At 44.8% G+C, this 23,651-nt stretch overlaps 1 long non-coding RNA gene across 2 annotated transcripts in view; it reads right to left on the bottom strand.

The window, feature by feature from the left end:
- LOC138492674 (uncharacterized) overlaps window positions 1-23,651 on the bottom strand; it is a 264,148-nt gene that overhangs the window by 34,804 nt on the left and 205,693 nt on the right. The window contains exon 3 of one of the 2 annotated variants that reach the window (XR_011276247.1): window positions 10,556-11,355. The exons of the other annotated variant lie outside the window; for it this stretch is intronic. This is a non-coding gene — a long non-coding RNA (uncharacterized lncRNA). Of the gene's footprint in view, window positions 1-10,555; window positions 11,356-23,651 lie in introns of those variants that run through there. 2 annotated transcript variants of the gene reach the window in all.

Here is a 23,651-nt window from a genome sequence, read left to right as displayed (position 1 = left end):
TATGCAAAACAGGCAAGGCAAAGGGTTGATAAAAGGTGAGCCTACACAAGTAGTACATGCAAATACACATGGTCCAGTGAAAATTGACCCAAAAGCAGTTATAAAAGAGGTCCCAAGTGGAGATTATTATTATTATTTTTTTTTATCTGTTTTTTTACTTGAATTTTAATTAAAAAATAAATTTTCAATTTTTACAAGGGTTTTTCCCAACTTAAGGAGTCGCGAAGTGCGGAGATGAACTATTGACTCTGGAGTCCTTTGATCCCGTCTGGTTATATTCCGTTTTTTTTTTTGTTTGTTTTTTTGTTTAGCTGCAGGAAGCGTCTCCCTCTTCGGTAATCGGGTTTAGATCAAGCTATTCCCTGGTTTTCGGATGCCGTCTCAATGGTGCCTGTCTGGTTTATCCTCTTAAAGGCTGTTTCTATTAGCTTCACCAGTGACAGGGACCAACGTGTTGTCTCTCCTGAAATTAGTCTGTGCCACAGCACCTCGTTTTCTACCAGCGTTACACCTTGCAGACGAGGTTGGAGATATGTGACTCTGCCTTGTTTGGTATTCGGGCACTGCAGGGTCAAATGTTTCAAGGTTTCCACTTGGTCAATGTTCTTACATAGCCGACAGCTGTTGTCTGTTGCCTGATTACGTATGGCTAGAATTTCCTTTGTCCTCAGCAAGTTGAGTCTGGCCCTCAGGATCATGTTTCGCATCGCTTTGTTCGGAAATTTCAGGAGGTAATTTTGCGGTTTTTTCACTTCATTAAATGTTGGTGGGAGGTGGGCCAGTAGTTTGTTGGCACTGGCTTTTTCGGTTGTTTCGATCCAGTCTCTCCATTCCATTTTTAGTTTAACCCGGTCTGCGTTAGATATCAGATCTTCCTCTGTGCAGGCTATTTCTATTAGAATGCTTTGGAGGCTTGCCGCCCAGTTCTTGAAAGCCTTGCATGAGCCAGTCTTGAGTTCTTCTGCGATGATTTTGAAGATTGGTAGTGAGTCCGTCATTAAGATTTTTCTCCATAACCTCATTTTGCTTTGGTCTACCAGTGAAGCTAGGGAAACAAGGCCCAGTTCTCGCCTAATCGCAGGCATGGAGGTTGAGCATGGTAGACCCAAAACCGACTTCCAAACATGACTTTCCAACTTCTGCCACACAGTTATTGGAATGTTTAAGGACGCTTCCATGCCATAAATGATCGCTGGGACCACCTTACCTTTATAGAAGTTAATGGCCGGCAGCATGGAGAATTTGCCAAATTTCCTATCGACCGCTCTTGTCTGTGCTGTTAATGTTCTGACCTTGGTCCATAGATGCTCTTGCATTGCTTTATCTCTGGCCGATCCGTCGATAATCACCCCCAGGTATTTGAACTCGTTCACGACCTCAATTTTTGTTTTGTTCAGAAAGCATTTTGGCGGTCTCATCGATTTCTTTGTAGTTTTTTCTAATACTAGCATTTTTGTTTTTGCTGTATTAATCTCTAGATGGTTCAGTTCTATGTATCTCCCCAGGTTAGTTAGTCTGCGTTGGAGTCCGATTTGGGTCTGATCGATGATAATTACATCATCTGTATATAGTAATCGCGATATTTGAACATTTCCGATTTTAGGTGGAAAGGCTCTGATTTGTTCTTCGTCAGTTTGGTAGTCCCCTAGAAAAGCGATAAACAAGGCCAGAGCTAAGGGGCATCCTTGTTTGACGCCTCTTTTTACCGGGATCTCCTTAGACAGGCCTCCTTGTTTGTTCAGTTTCACCCTGATTTTCCTGTCTGCATGCAGGGCTTTTATCGGGTTCAGAATTGGCGGTGGACAGTCCCAGAGTTTTAGTTTAGCCCACAGTTTTGCCCTGTCGATTTTGTCGAAGGCTTTCGACAGGTCTACAAATGTAAGGTACACTTTTGGGGCTCCTTCTCTCACTTTGGCCTTTAGGATGTTGATCAGTAAGATGTTTATTGAAGTGCTTCCGTTTTTTTGAAAGCCTGTTTGGAAGGTGTCATAGCATTGAGCGGTTTTGGCCCAGTTTCGAAGATGGACTAGTAGCTGGGATGTGAATATCTTCCCCATGATGTCGAGCAAAGCTATCGGCCTGTAACTTTCTGGGTCGTCTCTGCCCCATTTCTTGTAGATGGGGACGATTATCGCCTTCTGCCAAGTTTTGGGAATCATCTTAGTGTTCTTACAATGGGTGAAAATTTTGCTGATCACGTCTGCCCATGCTTTTGGTGATTTTTTCAAGTCGACATTGGTCAGCCCATCCGGACCCGGGGCTCTTGAAGTTTTTAATTTAAGAATGGCGTTTTCGATTTCCTCTGCATTTGATACTTCAACCCATTCTGTTGTGGCCTCTTTTCCCTCCTCCGGTACTTCCTCTTGCGGTAGGTCAAATTGGGCCGTTAGGTACGACATCCATTTTTCCTCTGACACTGAGTTTGCCATTTCTGTAGCCATGTTCGAGTTCGTTGTTTTAATCAGTGCCCAAAAATCGCTAGCCTTTTTTGTGTTAAGAGCGCTCATCATTTGCTCGGCGTCTTGCTGATAGAGTTGGAATTTGTGATGTTTTAGCCAGTGTTTGTAGGATTTTAGTTCCTTTTGCCACTGCTCCCATGCTTCTTTGGTATTACTTTTATTTGCAAATCTCTTCAATATCCGGACTGTTTTCCTCTTTTCGACTATCTGTTTGTCGTAGATGTGTTTCGGACAAACTGCCTGTCTTTGTTTTCCAGCGACTGGTCTTCTGAAAGGAGCAGCATTGGTAGATAATTTGGACGTTCAGCCCCCCCCCACTGGGTCGTCTTCTTCCGTGGTCTTGCCATAGTTCCTGGTTATCTTTATGATGTCTGCTTCCGTTAGACGTATACGCGTTTGCTGGTTATTTACCTCCACTTGAAACTTGTATGTTGGATTAACCGGGTGATTACCTTTCCATGCGCACCTCAGGAGGTTATGGTCACTGTGCGAGGTTCTTTGGACTTTAAATTCCAGGATCCTTGTCAGGAGGCCTTGGGAAGCGTAGATGTAATCCAAGGTGGCTTTGGCGTTCAGATTTTCCCATGTAGGGATGTTTGCTTGGTTGGGGAATAGAGATTCGATGTTGTATAAATTTCTCGGCTTGGTCACCGACTTCCAGGCCTTGCCCCGTTTAGCTGCGTTTCCTTGTGGGGCCTTGTCTTTTCTGATCGAATGGGATTCACCACAATCCGCGTTCAAATCGCCACACAGGATGATGTCAGTTCTTTCAAACTCAGTGTAAATCTAGTCTATTGTTTCCCCCATTTTCTCACAGTATGTTTTTGTGTTGGTCCGTTGGGGGTTCCAATATGTATTTATTATTACTAGTTGGCTAATTTCTTCCTGTTCCCCCACTGTGGGTTGTTTGCTCCAGGATGTAAGTATCACCAGCATCTCATAGGATTCCATTAGTTTCTTTGGCGAGGAGAAGCCAGAGCTCATTTTTATGGCTGTCAACAACCCCGAAGATGGGCGACCCAGAAGGCCTTTTATGGCAGGTGATATTTCTACTTCAAATCCATCTAGGGTCGGTGTCTCTAGCAGCCATGTCTCTTGGAGACACACAATGTCCATACTGGTTAGGTCTACGTCACTTACCGTTGTCAGGTGAGCGTGCCCTCACGTGTTCCATGAGCCTAAGGTTAATCGTTCAGCACCTGCATTGATCATTATGTTCACCGATCCTGTGTGCGATTGTGCCGGGCTTGTAGTTCGCTGCTATCTCCGAGAGTTCGGGTTCAGGGTTGATTTTAACCATGCCCATGGACCTTTTGGTTTTGAGAGGACCTTTGTTTGGTCCCAGTTTCTCTCTTCGTTTGCCTCTGATGCTTTCCTGCGTGTGTATCTTCTTGGGCTTCGGTTTCTTACCCTTTTCGGCTCCTCTGAGTTAGACTGTGTGTTGAACTTTTGCTGCTCCTTCATGACTCTTTCTTTCTCTGTTTTTTCGCTAAATTCGCCGATCTTCCTGTTTTCAATTGTGCTGGTACGGTGGCGATGCCGTTGCTCCAGGTCTTCCTGATATCTGTGTCTTGATGGGCTGGGATACCTCTTTTCCCGCCACTCTTTTCCCAGGCGGTTTGATTTATATCGCTCTTCTGTTCTAGATAAGTATCGCTGTGTTTGTTCTCCTCTGGGTTTTTCCTTGCTCCTTTTTTCTTCGGTGTTGGTTATGGTTTTTATTTCTGATAATGTGAAACCGCTTTTTTCCAGTTCACTGACTGCTATGGGGTTTATGTATTGAATTCCAACCGCCTTTATGTGGAGATATGCCTTTGCTGTGTTACCTCTGTGGTAAGGCTCCACTAGTTTGATGTCTACCGACTTGATGCTTTTTAACGTCGTTGTTTTGCTTAAGTGGAGATTATCCCAGACATTCATGCCTAAATGGGCTGCTGAGCGTATGAGATGTTCTGAACTTTCTCCAAGTCAAGGAGCACATGTAGGTGTACCACGTCCACTGATAGATGCGCCTATGTCTTATCCAGTCAGAAGAGGCTATGCTGGTACACTTCATGATATGATTATGGAAGCTCACATGAAAAGAATGAGACCTCAAAGAAGCACACAGGAAGATAATTATGAATTGAATAATTACCTGGACAGCACGGCACACTTGGGAAATAACATATGGTATCAACACATGAAGGAAGTTGGGAGAAGAACTTCAAAGGACGAATGCTTTGTATGTGCACTCCTGCCATACAGCATGGGGAAGTCGAAGCTCTTCATAGCTGTTGAAATAGATCTTCACACAGCACATTGTCTTTCACACATAGCACTTTTCAAGACCAGAGGCCAGTTCATGGGTAGTGATGCTTCTCTCAAATGGGCAACTGAATGGACAGATCCAGATGAAGATGACTATATACAAGATATAAAGACAAGAAACAATGCAAAGACAAGGAATCATGTGATAAGATATGGAAAAACCTTGAGTAAAAGGAGCTGAAATCAGAAAGGAAGTGAACAAGAAATTTGAGGTCACAGGAAAATCTGCAGACAACATGTGAATTTGGAAGAACAGAGGTCAGATGCAGATCTGGGGATCAGTGTTATCACCAGATGGATGGGGGAAAGGAGTGGTGATCTGCAGAGCCTGGATTGTAACTAATCGTCCTGAATCAACTATTTTGAATGCACACGAGGTGTGCAAACTGTTGTGGCCAAGACTTTCTAAACTACTGACATGGGTCAAAGACAGAGGAGGACCCCTACAAATAGTGCCTTTGGAGAGCTCAAAGCTGTGCTTCAGAAATAATGGCACAAGAAAAGTTGGAGAGAATCAGAAATGCGATTGTATATTTGATACATTAGGAATGATACATGGAGCAGCAGGAATCATGGCTCATTATTGGGCTTGTGGATCCAAGGCCTACATAAGGCTACCTAAAGACTGGCGAGGAATATACACACTGGTGAATGTCCATGTTCCAGCATTAGTGATTCCAAAGAGTGATCTGAATCTCGACAGGTTTCCAAAAGCACATGCTCACCTGAGGAAGAAGAGATCTGTGGAGCTGATGAAGAGGATGAAGAGAGAGGACTAATTTTCAGCCAAGTCAATAGAAGCTTTTGATTCTATCCCATATGAACACAGACTGTTCAGCCAAACTTCTTCAGTGTTCACGTTGATCTTCATGCCAAGAATCCAAGTTACAGCAAATACCAAGTGGCTTCAGATAACCAGATGGGAATTGCTGCAGACAATTAACACTACCATAAAGGGATTCAATGCAATCAGAGAAGAGATGAGAGCCATAAGAATGATGATTCTCCAGAACAGATATGTCTTGGACATGATCACAGCTATGGATGGAGGTGTTTGTGCAAAAACTGGAGAATCATGTTGCACATTCATACCTTCTCATGATGACGAGAATGGAACCTTGACAGAGGCCATAGACATGCTGACAAAACTCCATGGCCAGATAATAGACGAAGTAGAAGACATTGCTGGTAACAGCTGGTTTGGATCACTCTTTTCTTGGGTTCCACAATGGATGGCAGACATGTTCAAGTTTCTTGGAGCCCTGATTGTGTTGGTATTGCTTGGATCTTGTGTAATCAAGATAATAATCTCACAGTGCAAGAAGACAGCAAGGAAAGACATAGGGATGAAGATTACGATTGATGTTGAACCAGGATGGAAGCCCAGAGATCTGACGGATGAAGAGATCAGAGACTTTGTGAAAGCCAGTATTTATGCACCTGAGGGAACAAAGTTCCTGCACCCAAAGAACCATAAGAAATAGGTGGGAAGATGGATCTATTGCAGTCCAAGTGGGCAGTGGATGCTCATGACATGGAACAAGGATGAGCATGTGAAATTAGCAGGATGTCTGAAAGGAGTCATAAAGATATGGATCCCAAAGAAGCAGTTCTTCAGACAAGGATGTCTAGATGTTAAGGGTGATGGGAAAGTGGTCGATGAATCCTCCAGAGGGGGGAGTGTAGAGGAGGAGCCAAGTACCCCTACTCCAACTGCTCTGCCTCTATTACCTATAGAGTGGGAACCAAAGTATGTGACGTATGCAGAACAATTGAACTAGCAAAGAGCAGAGCGTGGACTCTGTGCAGTACCCATAAGAATACCCATACCTAAGAGGATCTAGGAGGCAAGGTACCCATTGAGAAAACCGTACCTGCATGCAAGACAATATGATACCCATTTGAATGAGATTCCTCAAGAAGCAGAGTAGATGAAGAGATGACGGACACAGAAGAGATGCAGAGACTAGAGAATTCAGATATTCTATAATGCATCAAGAAGGTTCATCTTGGGATCAAGGTGAAGAAGCTTATGCCACAGAAACAGATGAAGATATTAAGTTAGTTTAAACATGTACAGATGCAACAGAAACACAAGCAGCAAAGTAATCTTCAAAGCTAGCCTCAAGCTTTATAGTAAATAGATTGCAACAAGCTCCAATATATATAGATGCATATGGACAAATAAAAGATGGATGTTTCCACTACGCATTATAAAGCAGTGCTCAACATGAACAAGAAGGCCTCACTTCAGTGTGTCGCAGTTAAAAGCAAATTAAATTACAAATGAAATCTCAGCAGAAGGAATTGAATGAACCAAGAAGCCAAGGTCTTATCAAACAGGAATTGGCTCACATTGGATACAAATTGTGTGAAAGAACAGAGATTCCTCTTCAGAAGGCTTGGGCAAAACAAAAGATGTCAGAGGACTATTAGAAAATAACATTAAATCCACAAAAAGGCTCTATTTCATGGTGTCCAGTCACGTGGAAGAAGGAAGTTGGACGATCGAGGAGGTCACACCTATGCACGAGGGCAGGCTGTGCCCACACTCCTTAAAACAGTACAAACAGTACAAACTCAAGGCCAAACTTCAAAGCACTAATTGACACAGGACTATTGAGGTGATGATGGATTGATATATTAATTGGTGGGAAGCTAGTGTTAAAATGTGCCCAAATAGCACCTGGATGTTCAGTCTGCATGCTGCTAGACGTAGGTGGAAAAGTACTGACGGGGGAAGCCAACCAATCATAGAGGACTGTGCAATTAAGGGTCCTATAGATTGTGTAGCCAATGAAACGTTGTGTGTTTAGTGACGTTCATAGTGGCCATTTTGAGGGGAGGGCTTAGTTGCCCCACCTGATGTTAAGTACCCTATCACTTTCCTTCACGGTTCTATACTGATATGGAGCTTACGCTTAGACATTCACTTAGAGCCTATCACTCCCTCAAATAGGTTTTTGTAGTTTGCCACGTAGGCAGCGACGCAGGTTGACACGTTGCTGATGACCAATTTGCCTAACAAAACCTCTGTTTTTTGTAAGGTTCGTTGAGTACGAGTATCGAGTGAATGCTGATGTTCGTTGTACTCCCTGTTTTAGACAATTGATATTAAAACTGACTCCTTTTCAAAACTACCTGAGTCATCTTGATTGTTGATGCATGTCTAAAATCTGCATCCCCATCCATCTCCAGGGTATTGCTAATCATCTTAAAGGGCTGCAGCGACCCAGTTCACATGGAGAAATAGTACAATAGATTCAAGTCACCAAAAGTGCATAAGCGCATTTCTCAATGCATTGTCATGCCGGTCCCTTCAATATATGCCAGTATAAGAAACATTTACATGCTGGCTGTGCCCATACATTTCCATGCTGGCTTCACCAACATACGCTAGTATTCCCATATAAGAACATAATCATGTTCGCTTTGAGATTTTTTTTATAGTATCATTACTGGCACTATGCAGAAAGCTGGCTCTGCCAATATATGCCAGTACTCCTATGTAAGAAAATACTCCTGTTGGTTTGAAATGTCATAGTAAGAAAACACACACACACACACACGCACGCACGCACGCACGCGCACGCACGCACGCACGCACGCGCGCGCACACACACACACACACACACACACACCCCTTTCACCCACCATACATCTCATCTCAAATACATTCACACTGCATTCAACACACAGGTATGTACCCACCCACCCAGAACATTCACACACACAATCACATTCATGCCCATTCACCCGCAAGTCACTCACCCATACACCTTCTCTCACATACACTTACAATGGCACCCACCCAGAACATTTATACACACACACTCACATTCCTACTAACTCAGCCACCATTCACTGACCCAAACACCTTCTCTCACGTCCACTCACATTGCATTCTCCACACAGACACGTACCCATTGAAACACACACTACCACACTCATACTCATTCACCCACCAGTCACTCACTCATACACCTTGTCTCGCGTCCACTCACACTGCATTCTGCACACAGACACGTACCCATCCAGAACATTGAAACACACACTACCACATGCCTACTCATTCACCCACCAGTCACTCACTGATACACCTTCTCTTGCGTTCACTCTCACTGCATTCTCTACACAGGCTCAAACCCACCTACACACCAAAATCATTCCTCCACACACACTATCACATTTCATTTCATTCAGCCAACACTCACTGACCCATAACACATACATACATCTAACATGCACTTTGCACATGGAAAATACACATCACATGTTTTTTTCCCTGTTTTTCCAGCTTCCGTCCGTCATTCCAGACCACCCTCAGCTCCTCTGTGCTACTCACAAACAGGAAGCAGGGAGCTGCAAAAGCTTCATGGTTCTTGTATAAGTGCCGCGAGGAAGCCTGAGGAGAAGGGGTTGGAGTTGAACGTGGCATGTGACACGTGCCACATGTCACTGTCAGCTCCAACCCTTCCTGAGCATTCCCTTCTCGCGCTGCCAGCCCCGGCTCAGCCTTCATGGGTTAAGACTGCACCGGGGCACCCTCAGACCTGGTGCACTGGGGCCCCCACTACTCCAGGAGCATCAGTTTATTAAAAAAAATAAAAAATAAAACCTTTTTTTTCACAGGGTCAGCCATGGAGAGTGCAGGGGTAGCAAGGGAGAACACATGGGTCGCGGTTGCGAGCCCTGGCGACCCCCAAATGATATCCCTGTATAATAGCTGCCATTTTAATGTTCTGTTGTTACAGAGCGACGTCTCAGGTGCTGGGGAGTGCGCTCTGCTGCCTGGAGCTCACTCGAATTTACACACGAAAGCGTGAGCCTTGGAAAGGCCGAAATGACAGGGTGGGTCACGTGTCCTGCAGACAGTGGTCGAAGTGAGCAGGAGCGGTTGGGAGCGGTGCTCCTCTACTTTTTTTAATTAAGATTTACTGTTCCTGTACTTTTATTTTAAAAATAAAAATAAACCATTCCGGAATGGTTTCGTTTCAAAATAAGAGTAGGAAGAAGTTGAAACTTGCACTTTCAGTGCAGCGCACTGAACGTTCCCTTAAACAGCAGGTGTATGTGTTTGAGGGTTTGTATTGTGTGTGGAAAGGGGTGTGGTGATGGGATTTGTGGGGAGTGGGTGCAGGCCAGGAGGGAACATAGTTCCACTACTTCTTTTCGTACACTTCGACCACTGCCCGCAGACCCCCTCACAAGCAGCCCGAAGCAAAAGCAGGACTTTTGTCATTCCGCTGAGGGCTGCCGCATATCGCAGGACCTACTTGTAATTTCGGGACATTATCCTGCCAGCAGGAGACCTTGCCAGTTGGGACTCCTTACCCATTCAGCACTCTCATTAATAAGAGTGCCGAATGTGAGCGGTCTCTCGCTGCACAGTATTCTGGTCCGGTTCTTAAAAGAGCCACTGGGGGCAAGCAGCCCCACCCCCAAGCTTGGTACGCCACTGGTGCACAGTGAAGCATTCCCAGCCACAAGCCAACCGTCTGTTGCCAAGCTGTAGTGTCCATGATCTACCAGACGCCACATCTGTGCGTGCCTCCAGCCTCCACCTGCAGATGTGTAACCCAGGCAGCAAACCCCACATCATTCCTGCGATGATGACGCGGGTCATTTATCACAGAAGTTTAATGCATTAATGAAGTGCTTTCCCTGCTTCGGCGGTGATCCATCTTCTGGGGCCATCAGCGGCGCCGCCTTTCGCTGCGGAGACGGGATCGCCTTGCGTCTTCACAGTGGGTCGCATTAATGAATGGCCCATTTCTTGAGCGGTTCTGAGTGCAGTAGCCTCAGTCTCTACTGTTACGCGACTCAGTGATACTCATTTGGGCCGAGTTAGCTGTGCCGGGATGGTACTATGATCAGACAGGTTGCCGACAGATCACCACATATCTTTGCATATCCCCCAAAGTGTACATACAGCGCCTGCCTGCTTCGATGGGCGAACCAACCTGATTGGTGCCAGATAACAGGTGTAGTAAACTGAAGCAGCCTCTGGGTGAAGTTAGGGGCGAAGTAACAACTTAACATACCCAATAAATATGTGAATGTTGTCTCTTCTGTGACGCAGTAGTGATCTTAGCGGGGCTACCCCCTACTTTGGCCCCAATCCCCAGAACAACATAAACATATTAGTTTACAAATTAGACCACAGAGACAATAATATTTTTAGAATAGACAGATCACATTTTGCGAGTCAACAAAAATGGGCGTTCCCAGCCGTCTTCAGCATAAATAGCCTACAACACCTTTTGGGTGGCCCTTTCTAATTCCCGGGCTTTCACCAGTATTTTTAGTCCTTATTGTCCTCGGGTGACCCTTGTCACTTCCTGTCATTTCATAGTGGACTACCGCCTCTAGTTGCCTTTCTGCCAGGCCAGCAAGTCTCCCACGCCATTGCATGGAGCAAATAACCCCGTGTCCACTGCATTCAGTTGTCGAGCAGTCTCAACTGTCCGTAAGGGCGTCAGTGCTCATCTAACCCCGAACCTGGCTCGTGCGGCCAGTGGGTAATACTTGCAGCAGGATACAGAAGCGTGACTCCTGCCCGGCTAGGACCGCCCAGTAACTCCATCTGTGACAGAAAAAGAAAATTACCAATAAAACCAACACCACCTAGGGAGCCAACAAAGTTGTTAGTATATAGCAATGAACACATCACCCTCCTGACATGCTGAAAGAACCAACATCGCCTCTGAAGACACTTCCCTGGAAAACACTATCCCTCCCCAAGCTGCTCAAACCCGCAAAGAAACTCAAGGCTGTAAATTCCTTGGGCGGTGGGTCGGAGGGTGTTAGTCCTGGGCTTCACAGAGTCAGAGACTCTGCAGCCCCGAATCTTTAAGTATTCCCCTGGGTAGAGACAGATATGGCTGGACCAGAGGCACGACCCTTCTGCCCCCCTCGGGAGAGGCAAGGCGATCAAAACCAGGGGGGGCCAGAAAGGTGGCCCACTATGCTGGCTGTCCCTCTAGCGCCGCCCACGGGGGCTGGTCGTCCACTAAATATGAAGTAACTGCTTAGTAAGGAAATGCTGCAGCCCTCTAAACGTGGCAATGCTGAACTACGAACTCATCTCAGCTTTTATCATTCCTTCATTTAAAATGAGTTATGAAAAAAATGCAGAAACACAGCACTGGTGCCTCAGCCTTTCAGCTCAGTTAATTTTACAGTACATAGATGTCATTGTATTTTCGCATTAGAAATCCAGGACTACTCGTACCAGAATGCAAAGTGGTGTGAGCTTCAAATCCAGGACCGAGCAGTCGATCACCTGACTTGGGACAATTCGAGATACGCCTCTGGGTTTTTAGATGTGTAGTTAGTTAAAAGAATTAGGGCCCGATTAATGTAATATTTGCCCCGTTCAAAGTGACTTTGCACTGCTGACACAGTCCCCGATTTATGGAACCGTGCAAAGTGTATTTTTGCAGTGCAAAGTCAGTGCATAGTCATTTTTGCAGTACAAAATGACTTTGTTCGGCAAAAATACCCTTTGGACGGTTCTATGAATCAGGGTTTGTGTCGGCATTGCAAAGTCACTTTTCAGCAGTGCAAAGTCACTTTTCAGCAGTGCAAGTACACTTTGAACCGGGAAGATTTTCCATGAATCGGGCCCTTAAAGTCGTGCTTCAGAAGGGCCTTGGGTGCAAACCACTTGCCTTGAGACCTTTTTTGCAGATAGCTGGACCTTGTCATTCAGCGCCCTGAAGCCAGCAACGAGTGGCGTGTGGCACTAGGCCAGAATCTTTGGATTCATAAATTGACGAATAAATAAATACACAATGTAAAATGGCGCAGTTTTGTAAAAAAAAAAAAAAAAGTAAACATGCTTCTACGACGCATCGGAATTCTCGATAATAGTGATAAAAGCTCTGGAAAGTTAAAAATAAAAGGTTTTATTTTGGGACTGACAGATTGCACTATACTTTCTTAAGAAGATGGTACAGAGTGAAGAGTCAGCTGTTGGTTGTGTGGACTTTTGGCGATCTGGTGGTCTCTTTCCAGACATATTGCCCCAAAAATGAACACTCATTACTTGGATCTAAATCAGCTCGACGAAGAGGGGCTCCCCCCAGAATCCACTCACACGGGAGCGCTGCAAATTACAAGCAAGAAAGGAACAGGGAGGAACCATACACATGGTTGCCAACATGACGCATTCCAATCTGTAGGTGCTCATCCAGTCCTGTTTTTTCTTTGCATTCTGGGACTTGCAGTTCCACTTCTCCCATTATAAAACTCGGACTACAAATCCCAGATTGCAAATAAGAAACCAGGACTGGATAAGCACCTGCAGATTGGAATGGGTCACGTTGGCAAATATGCATTATACATCCAGCCAATCTGGAGACCCTTTGAGTCAGTGCCCACTTGCTGCCACCCTCATGACAGCTTTTACGTAAAAGCCTAGGATGAAAAGCTTGTCACCTCCAAATGATGCAATTGAGCCCTTTATCCTTAATCATGTATTTGATGAAATCTTCTGTTGTCTGTTTTTCCTCTTGGGACTGCTGAAACAAGAGAACACAGCTCTGTTCCCCCTAATCTCACGCAAGGAGAGAACACCTCTCATGATGTGCACGGTGACAGGTCTCCTTCCACTCAAGAGACACATCTCCAGTAGTGTTTTTCCCATTGGTGTTCTAGAGCTTGCACTCATGAGTTCATTATTATTTATTTTTCATATGTATATAATTGTTTCGCCAAAGCGCTGTACACTTAAAACTCATTGTTATCACCCACCCGAAGCTGGCAGACATTCATTGGCCACAGTAGGATGAACGGCGGAGCTGGTCTTGCCAGGACTCAAACGTGCAACCCGCTGATCACAAACAGATCGCAGTAGCGAGCACTCAACCCGCTGAGCTCTATTACCTGCGTATTTGCTGCTATAGTTCCTGGAGTAGAAATTCCATAAAGCAAAGGAAAACAAAGGTTGGCCCAGCATCCCCCGAATGGAATGGCCCATGTTGCCGGCCAGATAGTACAGCGAGCTAAGCACTCGCCCCTGATATCTGTGCTCACCCTCCTGTGGCAGGATCAAATCCCAGCAGGGTCAACTCCACCTTTCATCCTTCTGAGGTCGATAACTTGAGTACCACTCTCTGGGATGATAATGTCACTGGTTATTTCAGCGCTCTGAGACCTGTGGGCTTGTAGCGCTATATGAGAAATGTATTATTGTATGTTATGTTAATATTTTCTCATATTTTCTGGGAAATTAGCCTAGTGTGCCCCTGCCTTGGGCTTCCATGCATTAGTCTGCAGAGGCATGGAAAAGGGGAGAGTAAAATAATAATAATAATTTTGCATTTATTTAGCACTACGAACCTCTGAGCGCTGCTTATTATTACCCACAGTGTGTGGTGCTCATTTATCAATCTCTGAAGGATGAAAGGCTGAGTTTGGCCCTGCCAGGATTCAAACCTTCCTCCGCAGGTTCTGCACAGATGTCAAAGCGAGCGCTCTACTCGCTGTGCTATCTGACCGGAGCAAAGCGAGCATGAAAGGTGTAGCAAAGGAGGAGAAGGATGAAAGGTAGGGATGAAGGTTGGGAATAGTTTGCTCGCCTGTAGCATCAGTGCAGAGTGATTGAAGTATACAGCTGATCAGGAAGTGGACTAATGTATAAAGCCCCATAGACCACCTGACCTCTGAGGATAGTTTCTAGCCCTTTGAAGGATTACTGAAGTGTGTCAATAAGCAGATGCATGGCGGGCTGCAGATGTGCTGCAGCGTGTCCTTGAAGTATGGAGGCGTGTTTCTCTGTTTGGTGTTACACTGTCCTGTCAGACCCCATAGGGGGAACCCTGTGATTGCCTGATCAGCTGTCAGAAGTGACAGTGCCCAGAGTGGACCATGGCCATGTGGAATGCGGCTATCCCTCATACCTCCCAGTGCTGGAAATGGAAACCTTTTACTCCGGGAACCCCCCTCATTGGATGTGGGGTGATGTGGGTGGGGCTGAGGGATGGCAAGCCGGTCATGCAACCACCTACGTAGCTCCCTAGAACAGTATCCATCCACCCTGTTACTGCCTGCTTATCTCCTTAAATCTACGGCCCATCCATGTATGTTATGCATGCCCACGGCGGGCCCTATTGTTAAACTATTGTTTATATTACTGGATGCTAGTCTCCTTGTTACAGCCATAGACACCTCACAATCTGAGGGTCAGCGTATAATCGTGACTACTCCCACAGTACCACACTTTGGATCAAACCTTCTAAATTCTTACCACCTCAATCTATAAACATTAGACTGACTAAGTTCCTACCAGAGCTCAATTCGGAAACTAAGCATACCAATATAGACGGCGTCACCACCACAGACTCGGACTTAACGCCTATCCAATGGATTAAACAGTTTGCCACCAAACCAGTGCCTAACAAACCTTGTTCTACTGGAGTGAGAAACAGCAGGCTTGGTTCTAGACTCACTAGAACTTACTCTATACAAACCAGACTCCCCACTAAACTTAATCATACCCTTAATAACCCCACCTCTATGACAAAATACACCAAGAAAAAGGTAACCACTCAGAGTAACCTTGTCCTATCCTCGCTAACACTACTAGCCCACTGATCAAAGGCGCCTTAATCAATGCTCGATCAATGGTAGCTCATGCCACAGACATAGCCGACCTGATTATCTTACAGAAATTAGACTTCCTTGCAATCACTGAGACGTGGCTCCACGCAGCCGCTGGTCCCTCTCTTTTACTTTCCATACCTGACAACTATATTATCCTGAGAGCAGACAGAGAAGTTTCTAGAAGTGGTGGCATTGCCTTCATTGCTAAAGCCAGTCTAGGTCTTAGAGTATCCACATCACCGCACGTTCAGTCTTGTGAACTGCTCACGGTGCAATTACCTGTCAATAACTCTTGCACACTAACTGCCCACCTTATCTACAGACCACCGGGTCCCATCGGCTCTTTCGAGGAAGACATCACTATGATACTAAGCCGACATTAAAAATACTAGTGCTAGGAGACTTTAACCTGGGTCTCAATTACCCTAACGACCAACACGCATTGGCACTGTCAAACAGTATCATCGAACTAGGCCTTACGCACAGAGTTCATCAACCCACCCACGACAAAGGAAGAACCATAGATTGCGTGGCTGATCTTAACTGTGAGACTTCAATCACTTCCATTGAACCGCAAACCTGCACTGACCATTATCTATTGTCCTTCTCTATTTCGGCTAATACACAGGCCACGAAGTCTAATCTAATAGCTCCTCCGTTCCGCACCAGAAACAAACGGAACATCGCAGTAGACAAGCTACTGCCACATCTGACCCCTATACTTGACCCCATACCAGCCACGTCGGACCCAGCTACACTAGTAGAGTTATTCAACTCTACTATCACGCTAGCCATAGATACCATTGCACCGCTCAAAATGCGCAAGGGTAAACCTAGAGATCATCTTAACTCCTGGTTTACGTCCCATCTTAAAGCCCTTTGGGCAGAAAAAAGGAAATTGGAAATCTTGTGGACAAATCTTCCCAATGAAGAGAATAAAAGCAAGTTACTAATAACGACAGCTAAATACAAAGCTGAAATACTACAGACCAAACGCGAGACTTATAACGAGATGAAGAGAATAAAAACAAGTTACTAATAACGCCAGCTAAATACAAAGCTGAAATACTACAGACCAAACGCGAGACTTATAACGAAATGAAGACAATAAAAGCAAGTTACTAATAACGACAGCTAAATACAAAGCTGAAATACTACAGACCAAACGCGAGACTTATAACGAAATGAAGACAATAAAAGCAAGTTACTAATAACGACAGCTAAATACAAAGCTGAAATACTACAGACCAAACGCGAGACTTATAACGAAATGAAGACAATAAAAACAAGTTACTAATAACGACAGCTAAATACAAAGCTGAAATACTACAGACCAAACGCGAGACTTATAACGAAATGAAGACAATAAAAACAAGTTACTAATAACGCCAGCTAAATACAAAGCTGAAATACTACAGACCAAACGCGAGACTTATAACGAGATGAAGAGAATAAAAGCAAGTTACTAATAACGACAGCTAAATACAAAGCTGAAATACTACAGACCAAACGCGAGACTTATAACGAGATGAAGAGAATAAAAACAAGTTACTAATAACGCCAGCTAAATACAAAGCTGAAATACTACAGACCAAACGCGAGACTTATAACGAAATGAAGACAATAAAAACAAGTTACTAATAACGCCAGCTAAATACAAAGCTGAAATACTACAGACCAAACGCGAGACTTATAACGAGATGAAGAGAATAAAAGCAAGTTACTAATAACGGCAGCTAAATACAAAGCTGAAATACTACAGACCAAACGCGAGACTTATAACGAGATGAAGAGAATAAAAACAAGTTACTAATAACGGCAGCTAAATACAAAGCTGAAATACTACTGACCAAACGCGAGACTCATAACGAGAGGATTAACAAAGCTAGCTCCAGCACCAAGGAACTCTTTGTTATCCTAAGAGAACTGGAAGCCCCTATCCCTCCTGATAATACCTGCACTAAGGACAAAGTATGGTGCACTAATATCCAAAACACTCTGTCCATTAAAATGGCCCTCCTCCAAAACAAAATACCTGAGAAACGGTTAAACATTACCAAAAACGGCACTTCTCACAGTCCCGTCGACCACTCATCCAAGCCCCCTCAGCGTTTTCAATTTCCCCAAGTCTCCACGCTTGAAGTGGAAACTATCATTGCCTCGCTTAAGCCTTCAAGATGCCAGGGAGATATTTGGCCAGCCAAAATATTCAAAGAAGCGGCCAGACACCTGGCTCCTTTTATCACTAACTTAATCAATGCCTCATTTCTAACTAGTAGTATCCCAAATAACCTTAAGGATGCATGGGTTCTACCACTCTTAAACAAAACATCTTTAGACCCTTCCATCCCTACTAACTATAGGCCGATTACCACAGTCCTGTTTCTACTCAAGATAATAGAGAAAGCAGCGTACCTCCAGATGCAAGCAACCTGGAGACTAACAATCTTCTAGGGCTTCGGCAATCTGGCATTAGAACACAACATCCCGGGAGGATAGCTCAGCAGCAATGTGCTTTCCTTGGTAACAAGACAACCCGAAGCAACACAGGTTCGATCCCCGGGTCCGCGCTTAGAAATCTCTGGGTTTTTGAGTGTGTTATAAATACGCAACTAGGAGACATATTCCTGTAACCGCACCTCGATGCCCCCGGGCTGTGGGAGCGCTTTAAAAATGCTAAATAAATAAAATAAACATGGCACAGAAACGGCACTGATAGATCTCAAGAATCAAATTGACCAACTTAAAGATAATAGGAAGCTTGCTCTGTTACTATTATTAGATCTACCTGCAACTTTGGATCTGGTAGACCACAAATTGATCTGTAAACATCTGTCTACTGCGGCACATTCCACCCAGGAAGCCGCAGAATGGATTCATTTATTTCTGACTAATAGTCCAATGAGAGTCTTTTCTCCTTCCGCCTCAGCTGACCCTTCACCCATTACATGCAGAGTACCCCAAGGCTCTTGTGTATCACCTATGATGTACAATGTCTTTACCAACCCACTGTTTGATAACCTTGACCATCTGCGTGTCAACTACACGAATTATGCAGATGAAACCCAGATCCTCATAACCCTCACTTGTGACTATGATACTGACCTGGCCTTGGTGAATAAAAAAATATCTAATCCTTCAGGCATGGATGGCATCCCATGTACTATGCTTGAATGATGATAAGATGGAGCTCCTGATCCTAGGGGCCCCCGGCTAACCTCAACAAACTTTGCAACACAAACACAGCCTTCAATATTGATGGTATCAACATTAAAGTGGCAAAAGAGGTAAAAACCCTAGGTTTCGGCCTAGACGCTGCTCTTAATATACGCAAACAGGTGAATGCCATGGCCTCTGCCACAGCCTACACCTGCAAGTTGATAAATGCTCGTAAACCGCTCCTCTCCACTGAGAGCGGCATCACATTAGTGAGAGCCCTAATTCTTTCGAAACTTGATTACTGTAATGCTCTTATTCTAGGAGCAAGCAAATACATCATCAACAAACTTCAAATACTGCAAAACAATGCACTTAGAACAGCTCTTAGTATACCTAGGAGACAACACATCTCGGAACCCAGGCGAAAAAACAAGTGGCTTGCAATTAAGGACAGAATCCAGTTCAAAACAGTCTCCTTTACCCACAAATGCCTAAACAACGCTGCCCCAAAATACCTAAGGGAAAAAAATTGTAAAAAAATCATCAACACGTCCTACCAGGATAGCTAATTCCTTTTGCCTTACAATCCTGAGATTTAATCTGAAAAAAGCAGGTGGTAGCAGTTTCGCAGTTATGGCTGCACAGTCATGGAACGGCCTACCCTCTGGTCTGCGATCTGAACAGTCTTTCCACAACTTCAGGAAAAATACTAAAAGTTGGGTAGCTTTTAATGACAGAAGAAGTCCTCCAGACCCCTTACGGAGTCTCTGCCACTTCATTATGACATCTGCTGTTATGTTATTACTGTATTGAACCGTTTCTGAATGTACCTTGTCCTTCTTTTTGCATCATATCTGTATTATGACTGTAAATACTGTAAATTACTATCTGTGTAATGCAAAAACTTGAAAACTACTTGTATTATGCGCCCAGATACCTCCGGGTTTGGTGCGCTTTATAAATCAATAAACAAACAAACAAACCTCTCTCTTCAAGGAACCCAAACCTGGTGATTTGCATAAAAGCAAAGAGCATTTTGGGGGATAAGAATGTGTTTAATTTTATATGTAAAACATGTCTGGTAGCGATTCAACAAGAAACACTTTTGAGCGAGTAATGGAAGTTGGGCTCTATGCTCTTTTCATTTGTCGCAATACTCACCCTAACAAAAAATGCCTGAAGATTTCAAGACATATATACCAAGTTGAACAGCTTTGAAACAGCTTGGAAGGCATTAGCTGTGTCTGCATGAGGTTTAAAGTTAATATTATAACTGCCTGTGGGTGGGAGCTCCAAAAAAGGAAGAGAACTCAGAGATTCTTGGGCTAGTCTTGGCTTGTGTGATGCTCTGCCTTGTTCCTGCACTTTTACTTCCCCAAATACTGCCATGTGCTGGAGTTTGGGTGTTTTGGGGCTAGAATGGGGAAATGTGCTGTGAGATAAAAAGGGTTGGAAGCAATAGACTCAAAAGCAGTCCAAATTGTGTTTGTGGGATTAGGGTATGTGTTGTTTTGCAAAAGCATCTATTAAAATAGGACATTAATTGAATGAGCTACCATTGCAAACTGTCTCTATTTTCTTATAGGTGATCAATCCTAGATGAACTGTCTGGCAGACTCATATTGCTCTCTTCCATAATTCCCCAATGAGAAAGGTGAGGGGGCAAATAGCAGCAATGATATTTCCTTGCTACTTTGCATAAACTCAAAGAGAAGTTTAGAAACATTAGAATGATCACAAATCTTTATATGTGACAAATATTTCTGTAATAAAGGGTTATATGATTGATTCACTAATACACACTGGCCTTGATGCGCATTTCATTGTTCACTGCACTCACCCTAACCTTAAAGTGTTTGTAACCATTGTTAGGAACGATTTCCATTTCCTGTGTAATACTCCCTCCAATTGTGTGCTCCCCAACTTTTGCTGATGTTAAACACCATAGTCTGACTTGCCAGAGGAGCACGGCCTTCTGCTGCACTCCCCTGGGATTTTCACTCAATTCTTCTGGGGAAGCTGACATGCCCTTAAAGACAGTTGGTACTGGGAGACTTTGTTTCCCTTAGTCCTTGTAAATGTTGTAACTTTTCTAAAACATGTAGCAAGTGAACAATGTATCTTTCAGTATAGTGCACATGGTTCTTCCTGTCATTTCTAAAGGCCCTAGATATCCTCGAAGTATTTTGTAGGAGAAGTGCAGGTGTGCCTTGGACAGGGCTGGTGGCAGCTTATCTTTTCATGTATTTTTAACCCTTTCCAGCCAGGTAAACAGTGTTTATTGCATTTGGCAGGAATAGGTGGCCTGTCTCCAAAATGCCCATTCCAAGAGGTTCTTTGTTCTGTCCTTAGGCCATCTTTCCCGTTTGCCTTTCCCAGGTCGAGCCGACCTGGATCAGTCCTTATTTGGGAATGCATTTTCCTGTGAAACGCCAAGCTTTCTCAGGTTTCTGCATGCCTTCTGTGTGTGCCTCCGGGATGTGGGCTGGGGTGTCTGTCCCCAATACACATCCTGAGTGCCAGAGAGTCTGGAGTGCTGTGAATGCCTGGGACCACCGTGGTCTGTGATTGGTCCACGTATGGTATGCCTGTATGTGAGCAAATCTCCCATTGGGGCCTCTTCGTTCTGGCGCAAATTAGGTTTTGGATAGGAGAAGGCTCCAAACACCCATACCATGTCGATCTCTGGGGTTCTCACTGAACGAAGGATAGGATCCAAGTATCCTGAAACTAAGAAGCTGAGTCGACGTGGCCCGCTGTCGTCCCGCTGGACCCCTCTGCATCTAGTTGTCCTAGATGGTCTGCAAAGGTGCTTCGACCCATTGGAATAATGGGACCAACTATTCTTGGAACCTTCATCAAACCCTGCAAGTAAGCCTTCTCGGAAGAGTCCCCTGGGCCAACCAGTGGGCTGACCAGCATGTGCAGGACCATTGCTCTGATACCGCCGCCGTTTCGAGGACGCCCCTGAAACTTGGTATACCGCAAGCTCTGTGTTCACAGCACTCTCACACCGATTTTCGTACACCTGACCGTCCCAGGTCTGGAGTAAAGAGAGAGCACCCAACCGGAGTACACACGGTTAACGTGTCGCCCAGCCATGGTAACCAACTTTGCAAGTGCCTTGCAGCTGTGACCCTCTGTGCCCTGAAGCCTGCTACAGTGAAACTGGCCTGATCCATCTACCAGGAGCAGAGAAATCGCTACTGTCCAGTTTGGGAATCAACTTCGTCGCTGAAAGTCGCAGAGCTGAGAGATTACCAGATTTGAACCTGCAACCGAAGTGGACTCGACTGCCGAAGTTTGGTCAGGAGTGCAGCGGAGGTCGGTGAGTAATTGCAACTCTTACCAGTGGCCCCTAGCGCATCCATCCAATTTTACGCATGAGTGGCCCCTGAGGGCCCCGCTCCTTTCCACCGCTAGTGCAAACTGGCAAACTATTCCCAACTCTTGGAACCTGTTCTGCCCTCACGGGAAGACCCTCCACAAATGGTGGGAACCTATTCCGCATCACCTCACCCACCTTCCTGAGCTACTACAGACCCTACAAGAGACCCTGTTTGCGCCCATCTGCACTACCGCGTGCGCCAGCATTGCAAGTACATTTGAGCACTAGGCTCCTCTCATCGTAGGGACTGGACTGCCTTTCAGTTAGGATTGTAATTACTGCAGAGTTGCCTAAAGACTATTTGCACTACCTGCTTCCTTACCTTTTCTAGGTTGTGGACCCATTTCGTGCATTAACTCTTTAGGCCCCTTGGTTTTGTATATATGTATATTAGTAGGATTGTGTTGGTTTAAAAGTGTTACTGTTGATAAATATTGTGTTGAAACTCAAAGGCCTTGAATGAATGTATTTGTATTTTTAATATATATACACCTGACTGGGAGTGATTTGTAAGTGTCCTTTACTCTGTGTGCTCATTGAGGTCTTTCAGTCACCCTCACCCCTCCTGAGACCTAGCCTTGACCACCGCCAATGCTACCTTGATTGGTCTGGCTTTTCCAGAAGGTGACCCTGTTCCAAGAAACTAGGCTGGCCTCCCGAACCTCTGCCCACCAGGTCAGAGTTCAGAAATCCATTTTAACAACCATCTGACACTAGGTACTGATGTGGACAGCCTACAGTTTCAGGTGTGATGATAAAATGCCTCCTTGTCCCTCCTTCGGGGTTTAAGGGCCAGCTAGAGTTAATACTTTCTTTCTCAGCACAACACTGACACCATGTCTAAAGATGGCTGAGCACATACTCGGCTCTTAACCCAGAGACATCCCGAGAGAATTATTTATTTTGGATGTTATCAAAGCTTTTTACTGAAAACTGTGCTTTGATATTCTACCCGGCCAGAGCCAAAGTTAAGGCCAGGAGGAGTAGGAAACTGGCAGATACATTCAACACTTCCTCTGCTTATGCCCACAGTATAGTGGCATCAGACGCAGAAACCCGCCACACTCTTTACTAAACAGAGGCATTCGATGCACGGTTGAAGGGGAAGAATTGTGCAAAAGGGCACGTGCAATAGAAGTCATGTCTTGGTCCACAGGAAACGAACTCAGTATTAATGAAGTTTAAAACGATTACAAATTGATGTATTTTAATTGCACTCGTTGTATGATGATCAGTTGTGTACCCTGTGTTGCAAAGGATGTGTCTAATGCATTCGTTGTATTCTGCACCGTCATGGATTCGCGTATTTCCTCTTGTGTCTTCGTGGTTTGTATGCATAGTTTTTTTAAATGTACTTTTATGGCTATATTCCGAAATAAACTAACTATGATGTGCCCAGAAGCCCAGAGTTTTGTTGAAAACCTTTGTTTCGATGGCACATATCATTGTGAAGCGAGTGACTCCTCAGCCTTCCAGAACCCCATTATAGAACACTTTTTGGTGTGGGTGCGGGGGGGGGGGAGGGGACTGGCTGAAGAAAGCTGAAATGCCCTTGCAGGCCTTGAGGGATGGGGGTGGTGCGTGCAATGCTTCGTTGTGGGTGGGTGTGAGACACCGGGCCTAGCATTTCAGCGTGGGGCCTCTAGGCACTGCACACACTGGCAATGCCTGGGGACGGCCCCGTGAAGACCCTTTTCCCAGTGAACAAGCACTGCATTTCTCCTTAT

The sequence above is a fragment of the Ambystoma mexicanum genome, chromosome 10, assembly GCF_040938575.1.
Source record: "Ambystoma mexicanum isolate Mex_15411 chromosome 10, UKY_AmexF1_1, whole genome shotgun sequence".
Lineage (NCBI taxonomy): Eukaryota > Metazoa > Chordata > Amphibia > Caudata > Ambystomatidae > Ambystoma > Ambystoma mexicanum.
The sequence above is the reverse complement of the archived record's forward strand: the minus strand, read 5'-3'. Positions and strand labels throughout refer to the sequence as shown.